At 39.0% G+C, this 15,635-nt stretch overlaps 1 pseudogene; it reads left to right on the top strand.

Annotated features, from left to right (window-relative positions):
- LOC143685762 (olfactory receptor 2T8-like) overlaps nucleotides 1-15,635 on the top strand; it is a 59,722-nt pseudogene that overhangs the window by 1,002 nt on the left and 43,085 nt on the right.

Here is a 15,635-nt window from a genome sequence, read left to right as displayed (position 1 = left end):
AGAGCCAATACAGGCACTTGGAGAACAGCTGCTTCAGAGCTGACAGAGACATGGGTATTGGGAGATGCCTGGGGTGCCCACAGAGAGAGCAGACGCCGCCATGTGCTTCCCGTGAGACGCTGACAAGCCAGAGCCCAGAGCTGTGTCCTGGAGGAGCTGAGTGGAGGCCACAGAAGCTTAGAGAGGAAGCCACTGATGTCAGGAGCTGGAAGCAACAAACCAGGAGCAAGGACCAGCAGACGCCAGCCACGGGCCTTCCCTGTGACAGGTGTTCCAGATGCCATCAGCCTTTCCTGAGTGAAGGTAACCTCTTGTTGGTACCCAAATTTGGACATTTTCTCAGTAGTAGTGCTGTCAAAACTTGTAACTTATTAAATTCCCTTTTTGAAAGCTGTTTCATTTCTGGTATATTATATTCCAGCAGCTTAAGACACTAATGCATACACCATGACCAAGTGAGATTTATCTCAGGAACCATGTAATACAGCACATTAATAGAACAAAGGGAAAAGCCACGTGATCACAGCAATTGTTGCAGAAAAGGTGTTTGTCAAAATCAAGCACCGTTTCATGGTAAAAATCCTCAGAAAACTAGTAACAGAAGGAAACTTCTTCAACATGTAAAAGGCATTTATGAAAAACCTATAGCTGGCATCACACTCAATGGCAAAAGACGTAAAGCTTTCCCCTAAGATCAGGAACAAGACAAGGATGCCCAGTTTTGCCACTTCTACACATTGTACTAGAAGTTCTAACCAGAGTAATTGGGCAAGAAAAAGAAAAAAAAGTCATCCAAAATGGAAAGGGAGAAGTAAAACTATCTCTGTCATCAGATGACATGACATAGGAGGTCTCAGGGAATCCACAAGAAAACTACCAGAGCAATATGCAAATTCAGCAAAGCTGCAGGGTACAAGATCAACACCTGAAATTTGGTTGTGTTCTACACACCAGCAATGAGCAATCCAAAAGAAATTAAGAAAACAATTTACAACAGCACATAAAAGAATAAAATACCCAGGAATAAATACAACCAAGGAGGTAAGAGACTTTTACCCCAAATGACAAAATATTGCTGAAAGAACTTAAAGGACCTAAATATACGGAGGGACATGCTGTGCTCATGAATTGATGATGCAGTGCTGTTGAGATGTTAATACTTCCCTAAGTGATCTACAGATTCAATGCAATCCCCAAAAAAGTTCCAACAGCTTCTGTTTTTGCAGATATGGAAAAGCTGATCCTCAAATTCATGTGGAAATGCAAAGGGCTCTGAGCAGACAAGACCGTCTTGAAAAAGAAGAATGGAGTAGGAAGACTCACACTTCCTGATTTTAAAACATACTATAAACCTGCAGTGATCAAAACAGGACGGACGTGTAGATGGGTATAACAGAACGCAGAGTTCAGAAATGAGCCCACACTTTTGTAGCCAGTGGATTTTTTGTGTGGCCAATGGATTTTTGAGAAGGGTGCTCCAGTCACTCAATGGGATGAGTGTTTCCAATGAATGGTGCTGGGATAACTGGACTCCCACATGCAGAGGAAGGAAGCCAAACCCTACCCACACCAGACACGAGGATTAACTCGGAATGGATCAACAACCCACACATGACAGCTACGACAATAAAACTCTTAGAAGAGAGGACTTCCAGGGAAAAGGCAGAGTGGGACAGGCCAAGTTCACCCCTGCTCCCAGGAACCACTGGAGAAGGGACAGAAACACCCTCAGCATGGCAATTCCGGGTACGAGTGGCCTGAGGGAGCTTCGACACTGCACAGGAGGCTCTGGTTAAAAGCTGAAGACTGACCTTCCAGCTAGTGGGAAGAGCCCACCGTGCCCCTTTCCAGCTGCGGACAGAGCCCTCAGGCATGCATGGACAGGGACGGGCAGGGAGGCGGGACAGGGAAGGAAGCCGGGCCACGCTCCTTGAATGCACCACACCCAGGCGCACGTCTGCCCCGAGACCCAGGACCCCTTCCGCCTCCACACCTGAGCCCCAGCCCTGCCCCCACGGCACTGCACACGCACACACCCGAGGCTCGCCCCGCACAGACACCCCACATGCCCGCGCCCCACCCCACACCCCAACATCTACACCCTGACCCCTACAAGCCCTTGCCCACAGGCGCACCCACCCCTGCCCACTCACTCACACACCTGTCCCGGCACCACACCGTGCCCTCCCACTCACTGCACCCCACCTCCCATACACAGCACCCCCACGCCCCAGGCACCCCACAGCCAGCCCGCTGGCCTCCCACCATGCCTGCCTGTGTCCCCCACATGGCCCCTGGCCCCTGAACTCTGAGGTCTGCTCGAGCTGCAGCCTGCCCCCGTGTCCCCCACATTGCCCCCCCACGACCCCACGCCCCGCAGCCCATGCTCCCAGGCACCAGCGTAGCGCCCCGCCTCACACCGAGCCCTGCCCCATGCCCCACCTGCCCCTGCTCCGCTGTGCCCTGCCCCGCTGTGCCCTGCCCCCGCCCCACATCCTGCACGTCCATCCCCAAACGTAAAGCCTTAGATGACCAGGGAAATCAACTTCCAAAGTGACCCTACAAGATACATGCCTCGAAGGCAAGAGAAAATCACAAAGCGTGGGAAGATGCAGACAGATAAAGCCCAGCTGAATGACCAAATTAAACACCGGAGGAGACACAGACCTGGAACAACTAATCACAGACGCTCAGACAAACTAAACGATTTCGGTGGGATGGCTGATGACATAAAGGAGATTTAGAAGACACTAGAAGAGCACAAAGAAGAATTTGAAAGTATAAATAAATAGCTGTTCACACAGAGATTAAAGATGCTGTAGACCAAATAAAAAACATACTAGAGATACACAACAGCAGATTTGCAGAGGAAGAAGAAAGAACAAGCTAGCTAGAGGACAGGACAATCGATTTCAAATGCACAAAAGAATAAATGGCAAAAAAAGATGGAAAAACTTTAATGGAATCTCAGGGAAATGATGGACAGCATGAAGTGCACAAATATGAAAATCATCAGTGTCCCAGAAGGAAAAGAGAAAAGTAAAGGGTGAGGGAGATTATTTGAAGGGATAATGGGGGGAAAACTTCCCAACCCTTATAGAAGATGCAAATATGCAAATCAAAGAACCCAATGAACCCCCAATAGAATAAATCCAAATAGGCCTTTCTAAGAGATATTCTAATCAGTCTGTCAAATGTTGAAGAGAAGCAGAATTTCCTGAAAGTAGCAAAAAAAGAAAAGAAAAAAAAGCGGTCTACTACACCTGAGAAACCACGTACACCCGAGTCGGGACTTGTCCGCTGGCGCCCTGAAGGCGAGGGGGCAGTGGTGTGATATTGTTAAGATCCTGACAGAGAAAGACTTCCAGCCAAGAATTCTGTACCCAGCCAAATTGTCCTTCAAAACTGAGGGAGATTTTGGTCTCCAGTATCTTGGGGCAACTTGAAGAAAAAATGAAAAATCATGGAACTGTAACCCATACCAAACTTTAACATCTGGAAGGGGGCCAAGAGGGTGGTGTAGTGAGGAGTGGGATTTAGTCCGTCCTCCAGAGCAGCTAGTAAGTAGCCAGGAACAGACAGAACAACTGCTGGGGCCACGGCAGTGACCAGACACACAGCGTACCCCAGTCTGGACCAGCTGGAACAGCTGTAAGCCCCCCCAGAGCCGTGAGTTCCCCAAGCCGGGGCGGCCAGCGCCCCTCCCCCACAGGCTGCTTCCCAGAGGGGAAAGGAAAGAGACTTTACCAGCAGCAGGGGCTGAGCCCAACCAAACACCAATCATGGAATTAATTAACAAATTCTGACTACTAAAAAAGACCCCCAGCTCAGCTGAACCTCGAGTAAAAGCGGAGATCACTTGGTTTTGCCCCGACACAGAGAGGGCAGGGCTGATGGAAAAAAAGAAAAAAAAAAAAAAAAACAGAGGTTTTATTGGATTTGAAAAGGTCTGGGCCCTGCAGGAAAGGAGGGGGCACATAGGACCTGGAGATACACAGATCAACGTACCAACTTAAGCTCTTGATGGGCAAAACCAAGGAATGGTGTCCTACTCTGAAAAGGATTTTTCTCTTTTGTTTTTGTGGCTGTGTTTCTACAGATTGATTACTCTTTGGATACAGCTGCAAGGCCTCTTGGGCTCCAACTGCCCCAGGCATAGGCAGAAACAGGCTTGTTTGAGGGCTTATCTGGAGCCTGTGCTTTCCCTGGGAGAGGGGTGGGGTCCAGCTCAGGTGGAATCCCTCCCTCAAGGAATTCAGACCCTAGGGTCTGGAAAAGTGAAGCAATTAAAGCCAGCCTACAATCTCTCTTCTGTCTCCACTGCTTCCCAGCAGGGGAATCTTTTGAAGTTAAAGGTAGCATAACACCCTATGCTGGTGGGACCTGCAGGCGGACAAGCACCACATACTGGGCAGGATGGGAAAAACACAGAGTTCAGATTTCATAGGAAAGGCTTTCAACCTGCTGGGTCTCACCCTCAGGGAAAACTGACGCAGATGACTCTTTTCTCCTGAGAGGAGGCCAGTGGTCTGGGAAAATCTGGCTGGGGTCTGAATACCTGAGTAGATCTCCTAAGAGGGGAAAAAAGGCACCATACAGGCAGGACAAGAAATAAGAAAACAAGAACTGAAAAATTCTGATCTGTTAAACAAAACCTAAGCTAGAGCTAAACTGAATGTCAAAGAACAGACAGACAACAAAGTCATCCAGCAAGAAAATCCTATGTAAAAAAAGTGAAAACAATCTCCAGAATGAACTAATTAAGGTAATTAAATGCCTAGATGCCAACAAAAAGTAACGACTCACACTAGGAAAATTGAAGATATGGCCCAGTCAAAGGAACAAACCAACAATTCAAATGGGATACAGGAGCTGAAAAATTAATTCAGAATGTTCAAACAGACATGAAAAACCTCATTAAAAATCAAATCAGTGAATTGAGGGAAGATATAAAGAAGGCAAAGAATGAGCAAAAAGAAGAAATTGAAAGTCTGAGAAAACAAATCACAGAACTTATGGGAATGAAAGGCACAGCAGAAGAGATGAAAAAAGCAATGGAAACCTACAATGTCAGATTTCAAGAGGCAGAAGATAAAATTAGTGAACTGGAGGACAGAACACCTGAAATCCGACAAGCAAAAGAAAATATAGGGAAAATAATGGAAAAATATGAGCAGGGACACAGGGAATTGAATGACAACATGAAGCGCATGAATATATGTATTGTGGGTGTCCCAGAAGGAGAAGAGAAGGGAAAAGGAAAAGGATGAGAAAAACTAATGGAGGAAATTATCACTGAGAATTTCCCAACTCTTATGAAAGACTTAAAATTACAGATCCAAGAAGTGCAGCATACCCCAAAGAGAATAGATCCAAATAGATGTACTCCAAGACACTTACTAATCAGAATGTCAGATGTCAAAGAGAAAGAGAGAATTTTGAAAGCAGCAAGAGAAAAGCAATCCATCACATACAAGGGAAGCCCAATAAGACTATGTGTAGATTTCTTAGCAGAAACCATGGAGGCAAAAGACAGTGGGGTGATATATTTAAATTACTAAAAGAGAAAAACTGCCAACCAAGATTCCTATATCCAGCAAAATTGTCCTTCAAAAATGAGGGGGAAATTTTAAAAAGTGATTTTTCAGACAAAAAATCACTGAGAGAATTTGTGACCAAGAGACTGGCTCTGCAAGAAATACTAAAGGGAGCACAAGAGACAGACATGAAAAGACAGGAGAGAGAGGTGTGGAGAAGAGTGTAGAAATTAAGACTATCAGTAAAGGTAAAAAGAAGGAAAATTAAATATGACATATAAAATCCAAAAGGCAAAATGGTAGAAGAAAGTACTGCCCATACAGTAATAACACTAAATATTAATGGATTAAACTTCCCAATCAAAAGGCATAGACTGGCAGAATGGATTAAAAAACAGGACCCATCTGTGTGCTGTCTACAGGAAACACATCTTAGACCCAAGGATAAACATAGGTTGAAAGTGAAAGGTTGGGAAAAAATATTTCATGCAAATAACAATCAGAAAAGAGCAGGAGTAGCTATACTAATAACCAACAAATTAGACTTCAAATGTAAAACAGTTAAAAGGGACAAAGAAGGACACTATGTATTAATAGAAGGAACAATTCAACAAGAAGATATAACAATCATAAATATTTATGCACTGAGCCAGAATGCTCCAAAATACATGAAGCAAACACTGAAAAGAGAAATAGACACATCTACCATAATAGCTGGAGACTTGAATTCCACATTCTCATCAATGGACAGAACATCTAGACGGAGGATCAATAAAGAAGCAGAGAATTTGAATAATACAATAAATGAGCTAGACTTAACAGACATTTATAGAACATTACACCCCACAGCAGCATGATATACCTTTTTTTCAAGTACTCATGGATCATTCTCAAGGATAGACTATATGCTGGATCACAAAGCAAGTCTCAATGAATTTAAAAAGGTTGAAATCATACAAAACACCTTCTCAGATCATAAAGGAATCAAGTTGGAAATCAATAATAGGCAGAGTGCCAGAAAATTCACAAATATATGGAGGCTCAACAACACACTCTTAAACAACCAGTGGGTCAAGGAAGAAATTACAAGAGAAATCAGTAAATATCTCAAGGCAAATGAAGATGAAAACATGACATATCAAAATATATGGGATGCAGCAAAAGCAGTTCTAAGAGGGAAATTTATTGCCCTAAATGCCTATATCAAAAAAGAAGAAAGAGCAAAAAGGGGAATTAACTGTCCACTTGGAAGAACTAGAGAAAGAAGAGCAAACTAACTGTTTGCTTCCAAAGCAAGCAAAAGGAAAGAAAAAATGAAGATTAGAGCAGAAATGAATGAAATTGAGAACATGAAAACAATCAAGAAAATCAACAAAACCACAAGTTGGTTCTATGAGAAAATCAATAAGATTGATGGACCCTTAGCGAGTCTGACAAAAAAAGAAGAGAGGATAAAAATTAAATAAAATCAGAAATGGAAGAGGAGATATAACCACTAACCCCACAGAAATAAAATAATGAGAGGATACTATGAACAACTTTATGCTAATAAACTAGACAATGTAGATGAAATGGACAACTTCCTAGAAAGCCATGAACAACCAACATTAACTCAAGAAGAAATAAACAATCTCAGCAAACCAATCTCAAGTAAGAAATTGAATCAGTCATTAAGAAGCTCCCCCAAAATAAAAGTCCAGGACCAGATGGCTTCACATGTGAATTCTACCAAACATTCCAGAAAGAATTAGTACCAATCCTGCTCAAACTCTTCAAAAAATTGAAGAGGAGGGAAAGCTACCTAACTCATTCTACGAAGTCAACATCACCCTCATACCAAAGCCAGCCAAAGATATTACAAAAAAAGAAAACTACAGATCAATCTCTCTTATGAATATAGATGCAAAAATGCTCAACAAAATTCTTGCAAATCGAATTCAGCAGCATATTAAAAGAATTATACACCATGACCAAGTAGGATTTATCCCAGGTATGCAAGGATGGTTCAACATAAGAAAATCAATTAATATAATACACCATATCAACAAATCAAAGCAGAAAAACCACATGATCATCTCGATTGATGCAGAGAAGGCATTTGACAAAATTCAACATCCTGTCCGTTGAAAACACTTCAAAGAATAAGAATAGAAGGGAACTTCCTCAACATGATAAAGGGAATATATGAAAAACTCATAGCTAACATCATCCTCAATGGAGAAAAACTGAAAACCTTCCCCCTAAGATCAGTAACAAGACAAGGATGTCCACTATGACCACTGCTATTCAACATTGTGTTGGAAGTTCTAGCCACAGCAATTAGACAAGAAAAAGAAATATAAGGCATCAAAATTGGAAAGGAAGAAATAAAACTGTCACTGTTTACAGGTGATATGATACTATATGTCGAAAACCCTGAAAAATCCACAACAAAACTACTAGAGCTAATAAACGAATACAGCAAAGTGGCACGTTACAAGATCAACACTCAAAAATCTGTAGTGTTTCTATACACTAGTAATGAACAATCTGAAGGGGAAATCATGAAAAGATTCCATTTACAATTGCAACCAAAAGAATAAAATATTTGCGAATAAATTTAACCAAAGAGACAAAAGACTTATACAGAGAAAACTATAAGAAATTGTTAAAAGAAATCACAGAAGACCTAAATAGGTGGAAGAGCATACTGTGTTCATGGAATGGAAGACTAAATATGGTTAAGATGTTAATTCTACCTAAATTGATTTACAGATTCAATGCAATACCAATTAAAATCTCAAAAACTTACTTTTCAGAAATAGAAAAACCAATAACAAAAATTATCTGAAAGGGAAGGGTGCCCTAAATAGCTGAAAGTATCCTGAGAAAGAAAAATGAAGTTGGAGGTCTCACGCTACCTAACTTTAAGGTGTATTACAAAGCTACGGTGGTCAAAAAGCACAGTACTGGCATAAAGATAGATATACTGACCAATGGAATCAAATAGAGTGTTCAGATATAGACCCTCTCATCTATGGACATTTGATCTTTGATAAGGCAGTCAAGCCAACTCACCTGGGACAGAACAGTCTCTTCAATAAATGGTGCCTAGAGAACTGGATATCCACATGCAAAAGAATGCAAGAGGATCCATATCTCACATCCTATACAAAAATTAACTCAAAATGGATCAAAAACCTAAACATTAGATCTAAGACCATAAAACTTTTAGAAGAAAATGTAGGGAAGTATCTTATAAATCTTATAATAGGAGGCAATTTCCTAGACCTTACACCCAAAGCACGAGCATTGAAGAAAGAAAGAAAGAAATGGGAACTCCTCAAAATTAAACACTTTTATGCATCAAAGAACTTCGTCCACAAAGTAAAAAGACAGCCTACACAATGGGAGACAATATTTGGAAGTGATGTATCAGATAAAGGTCTAGTATCCAGAATATATAAAGAGATTGTTCACCTCAACAACAAAAAAGACAAAAAAACCTAATTACAATATGGGCAAAAGACTTGAACAGACACCACTCAGAAGAGGAAATACAAATGGCCAAAAGGCACATGCAAAGATGCTCAACTTACCTGGCTATTAGAGAAATGCAAATCAAAACCACAATGAGATATCATCTGACACCCACCAGAATGGCCATTATCAATAAAACAGAAAACGACAAATGCTGGAGAGGATACAGAGAAAGAGGCACACTTACCCACTGTTGGTGGGAATGTCAAATGGTGCAACCCTGTGGGAGGCAGTTTGGCGGTTCCTCAGGAACCTACGTATAGAACTGCCATATGACCCATCAATACCATTGCTAGGTATCTACTCAGAGGACATGTGGACAAGGATACAAATGGACATTTGCACACCAATGTTTATAGCCGCATTTACAATTGCCAAGAAATGGAAACAGCCCAAATGTCCATCAACAGATGAGTGGCTAAATAAACTGTGGCATATACATACAATGGAATATTATGCAGGTATAAGACAGAATAAAGTCATGAGGCATGTAACAATGTGGATGGACCTTAAGGACATTATGCTGAGTGAGATTAGCCAGAAACAAAAGGATGAATACTGTATGGTCTCACTGATATGAACTAACATTTGTGAATGACCTTGGATACTTTCAGTTAAGAACAGAGGACATCAGAAGATAGATATTGGGTAATTGGAACTGAAGGGATACAGATTGTGCAACGGAACTGATTGTAAAAATTCAGAAATGGATAGCACAATACTACCTAACTGTAATACAATAATGTTAGTACACTGAATGAGGCTGAATGTGAGAATGATAGAGGGAGGAGGGCTGGGGGCACAAATGAAATCAGAAGGAAAGAAAGACGATAAAGACTGAGATGGTATAATCTAGGAATGCCTAGAACATACAATGATAGTGACTAAATGTACAAATTTTAAAATGTTTTGCACGAGGAAGAACAAAGGAATGTCAATAATGCAGGGTGTTGAAAATAGATGGCAATTGATATTTTAAAGCTTTAACTTATGTGTGAGACTAAAGCAAAAAAATGTTTATTTGGTATAAAATTTGTATTTCGACTAACGCATTTCCTAATGTAACTTGTGTGGACAGCTTCATTGAACACCATAAGTACATGGAACCATGAGATTTTGTAGGTTTGTCCAGAGTGATGCCTCGATAAATCCCAGAAGGATTTGAACAGTGAATAAAAAAGTATTTGCAAAGTCAACTTGGGGGAATGGTGAGAAAGGGGGAAAATTCAACTTCCCCAAATGAAGAATTCTTGATATTCTCACAAGCAGTGGGGACAACTGAAGCAATAGGCTGAGCCCCCAATCTTGGGGTTTGTTCATATGAAACCTAACCCCACGAAGGATAGGCTAAGCCTTTAGGCCTAAGAGTCACCCCCAAGAGAACCTCTTTTGTTGCTCAGATGTGGCCTCTCTCTCAGCCAACACGACAAGCAGACTCACCACCCTCCCCCTATCTACGTGGGACATGACTCCCAGGGGTGTGGACCTTCCTGGCAACGTGGGACAGAAATCTTAGAATGAGCTGAGACTCAGCATCAAGGTATTGAGAAAACCTTCTTGACCAAAAGGAATAAGAGAGAAATGAGACAAAATAAATATCAATGGCTGAGAGATTCCAAACAGAATCAAGAGGTTATCCTGGAGATTATTCTTACACATTAACTAGATATCACCTTTTTAGTTAAGGCATAACAGAGAGGCTGGAGGGAACTGCTTGAAAATGTAGAGCTGTGTTCCAGTAGCCATGTTTCTTGAGGATGATTGTGTAATGATATACTTTTGCAATGTGACTGTGTGATTGTGAAAACCTTGTATCTGATGCTCCTTTTATCTACCTTATGGACAGATGAGTAAAACATAGGGATTAAAAATAAATAAATAATAGGGGGAACAAATGTTAAAATAAATTGAGTAGATTGAAATGCTAGTGATCAATGAAAGGGAAGGGTAAATTGAATGGTATGTATGAATTTTTTCTTTTTATTTCTTTTTCTGAATTGATGCATATATTCATGATGATGAATATACAACTATGTGATGAAAGAAAAAGAATGTTTATATTGTATGTTGATTGGTTTTATTAATAAAAAAATTTTTTTAAAGATAATAAACTTTAAAATCTGTTCTGTAACTACTTGTTAAAATGTACTTGGAAATTTATTGGTTTTTTGTGCATGTTATAATTCACAATTAAAAAAAACATTTAAAAAAGTGAGGGAGAGATTAAAATTTTCAGACAAATATTGAGAGAATTTGTCAACAAGAGACCGACCCTATAAGAAATATTAAGGGGAGTTCTGTGGCTGAAAAAAAAGACAGGAGATGAACATCTGGAGGAGGGTACAAAACTGAAGAGCACCAGTAAGGGTAACTTACAGGATAAAAAAAGAAAGAAGAAAAAGAATATACAATTCCAAAGATTTTATACAGAAAATAAAATCCAAAGGGTAAGATGGTAGATTCAAGAAACGCCTTTACAGTAATAACTTTGAAATTTTTTTGGCTTTTATAGGGGAATTTACTTTTACAAGTTTACAGTTTTAAGGCCATAAAAATGTCCAAAATAAGGCATCCAGAGACAGATACCCTGACTCAAGAAAGGCTAGTGGTTCTGGAACCCTCTGTCGGCTGGGAAGGCACGTGCTGGCATCTGCTGGTCCTTTGGCTTCTCGTTTCAAACAGCTTCTGGGTAGAAAGGAGGAAATAGTCAACATTCCCACCTGTTGAATTCTTGATATTCTCACAAGCAGTGAGGACAACCAATTCAACAGGCTGAGCCCTCAATCTTTGGATTTTCACCAAAAAACATTCCTGCAAAGAAGAAGCTAAGCCTACTTATAATTGAGTTTGAGTTACCCCTGGTGAACCTCTTTTGCTGCTCAGATGTGGCCTATCTCTCCCAACAGTCAGCCGGTTAACACACTGTCTTCCCCCTTATGTGGGACGTGACTCCCAGTGGCGAAAATCACCATAGCAACACAGGACAGGACTCCTGGGGTGAGCTGGGATCCACATCATGGAATGGAGAAAGACTTCTTGAACAAAAAGGGAAAGAAAGAAATGAAACAAAATAATGTATCAGTGGCTCAGAGACTTCAAATAGAACTAAGAGGTTATCATGGGATATATAGATATCCCTTTTTAGCTTATGTTGTATTGGACTTGCTGAAGGAAAGTACCTGAAACTGTTAAGCTATCTTCCAGTAGCCTTGATTCTTGAACACAATTGTATAACTACACAGCCTTTACTATGTGACCACATGTTTGTGAAAATTTTGTGTCTGATTCTCCTTTTATCCAGGGTATCTATAGATGCATAAAATAATTTAGGATAAATGATAAGGGGGGATAAAGGGTAATAAATTGGGTAAATTGAAATACTAGTGGTCAATGAGAGGGAGGGTTAAGGGGTAGGGGATGTATGAGTTTTTCCCCTTTTTTCTTTCTGTTTCTTTTCTGGAGTGATGAAAATGTTCTAAAAGTGGTCATGGTGATGAATACACAACTATGTGATGATATTGTGTGACTTTGTATAATATTGTTGGACTTTATGTGTGCAAAGATTTCTCATTAAAAGTATTAAATACAAAACATGATCACTTTATAGGACTTAAAAAATATCACTTTCCTTTCTAGAAGTTCAAAGGTGCTTCCATCTTAGCATACAATCTAGTTTCAACCTGCCCTAAACATTGTGCGGCCTGTCAGTAATGCTGCATTCTGAATACTCAACTTTGATTTCCTTTAAACACAAAAACCACACATATTCATGAGAGTAGTACAAAATATAAAGTATGAGTGAATTAATTAAAACCATTAGAATTCTCACATTACATATTCATGAAAATAGTACAAAGTAAAAAGTGTCTGGAAAAACATTTCCTCTATGAAGAAAAATACAGGTTTTGAGAAAGTGCTTTTTTAATTATTTAAGAATATAAAGGAGACAACACTAATTTGGGTACACACCATGTACAATAATGAGAAGATACAATAATGTGCCAATCCTTGCTCCAAGTTATATTTAATTCAGTGAGATTTCATTCAACATCTTAACCTGGTTTAATAGAGATTTAAGTTTTTCTGTGAAATTTATATGTACAAATTAAGGATGGTGACAAATTTTAAAGAAGAATTAGGAAGTTGATTAAGTGCCCCACAGTTATAGCTATAATATTGTAGTCATTAAATGAATGGTTGTTCAGTGTAAGCCAACAGAACAGGGTAAGAGAACCCAGCATAGTCATTAATGGTGACTGAAATACAACAGAAGAAAATGATGTATCAGTGAAAAAGGAAGAAATAGAAAAGAAAATTATTATGGAGATGTGATGCTTACGTCATATGTCAACCTGGCTAGGTTATAGTACCCAAATGTTAAGTCAAGCAAGCACTGGTCTGACTGTTACTGTGTGGATATTTTTTAGATTTAAAACATCAGTAAATTAATTGCATCTATGTTTGATTACATCTACAATCAACTGAAGTAATTTCCTTCAACAATGTGAGAAAACTCATCTAATCTGTTGAAGTCCTCAAAAGAAATGATATTTCAGCAGTTAGAAAGGAGAATTTCCATCTCTATTTCAGTCTGCTGGCTTCTCCCAAGGAATTAGTCAAAACTCTTCATCAGAATTCCCAGCTCATGGCCTGCACCAAGGAATCTCAACTTGTGCATCTCCACAGTCATGTGAGACAATTCCTATAAAAAATTTCTTAATGTTTGCATAATGTATATGATTTGTTTCCCTAGAAAAACCTGACTAATACAGGAGAATTAGAATTAAATACATATAAATATAATTTACATATACTTGATCTCACACCATACATCAAAATAAAATTCAAATATATTAAAACCAAAATTTGATCAACAGAATTTCAAAATATTTAAAATAAAAAATACAATATTATAACATTATTTTGTATCAGCAACAGGGAAAAATTACTTAAACAAAGCAATCCCTCACCAAAAAAAAAGTCCTAGAGGAAATAATTGGTAAATGTGACTACCTAACATTTTTAAATATTGGTGAGATGAACACTATATAAATTATGCTAAAAATAAAGGCCATTCTCATAAAATATATTTAAAAAATACGTATATACCAGCTATTCTAGTTTGCTAGATGCTGGAAAGCAATATACCAGAAACAGAATGGCTTCTAAAAGGGGGGATTTAATAAGTTGCTAGTTTATGATTCTAAGGCCATGGAAATATCCCAATTAAAACAAGTCTATAGAAATGTCCAATCTAAGGTATCTAGGGAAAGATACCTTGGTTCAAGAAGGCTGATGAAGTTCAGGGTTTCTCTCTCAAGTGAGAAGTTACATAGTGAACACAGTCAGGGTTTCTCTCTCAGTTGGAAGGGCACATGGCAAACATGGCATCATCTGCTAGCTTTCTTTCCTGGCTTCCTACTTCATGAAGCTCCCCAGGAGGCATTTTTCTTCTTCATCTCCAAAGGTCACTGGCTGATGGACTCTCTGCTTCTCTTGGCTATGTCATTCTTCTCTGATCTCTCTGAATCTCTCTTTTATAGGATGCCAGTAAAGTAATCAAGACCCACCTAGAATGGGTGGAGACACATCTCTACCTAATCCAGTTTAACAGCCACTCTTAACTGAGCTGCATCTCCAGGGAGATTATTTAATTAAAGTTTCAAACATATAGTACTAAATAAGTATTAGAAGAAATGGCTGTCTTTACAAAATGGGATTAGGGTTAAAACGTGGCTTTTCTAGGGTACATAAATCTTTTTAAACCAGCACATATACATATATGCATATACATAATACCAGCCATGCACTTCCAAAAAAATTCAACAAATGATGCTGCAATAATGGGATAGTCACATGAAAAAAGAATGAAATGTGATCCCTATTATACAACATATAAAAACACAAAAAAAGGAAAAAATACGTATGTAACCATCCCCATCGTATATCAGAAATACCCAAAATAATTTAGAAATACATTATGGAAAATAAATTATATAAATGTATTGTTTATACAAGAAAACCAGAAGACAAAAAAATTTGAAATGATGATAAAAATCACTAGTAACTGGGAATTCTCACATTAAAATCCAAATTTGATATCTCTACATTCATCTGAAATTTTTTTCAAATACTTACTATACAAAGTGTTGACAATGATGTGGAAAAATAAGAAAGACTAAACACTACTGCTCAGAATGTAAAATGATTCAACTGCTTTGAAGAGCAATTTGTATTTCCTAGAGAAATTCAAGATGTACACACTCTATTTTAGTGCTTCAAGGTATATTCCCTTGAACATCCATCATCTCTGTCTTCAGGAAGAAGAGGCTAAGCATGATATTTGCAAAACAGATTTTGATAATGAAAAACTGGAGACAAATAAAATGCCCATTGAAAAGATCAACTTAATAAATGGTGGTGGTGAAACATAATGTGGTGTTGTATCAAAGTTAAAAATAAAGGCACAAGATATACCTATGCCTGCAGTGATAAAAGTTGAAACTGTTAAAAAGAATATTATCACCTCACCCAGAAGAAATTATAAATGTAATACTACTGACTGATAAGTGAGTGAGG

Source organism: Tamandua tetradactyla, chromosome 6 (assembly GCF_023851605.1).
Source record: "Tamandua tetradactyla isolate mTamTet1 chromosome 6, mTamTet1.pri, whole genome shotgun sequence".
NCBI lineage: Eukaryota > Metazoa > Chordata > Mammalia > Pilosa > Myrmecophagidae > Tamandua > Tamandua tetradactyla.
Note: the sequence above shows the minus strand (reverse complement) of the source record. Positions and strands in the feature narration are given on the sequence as shown.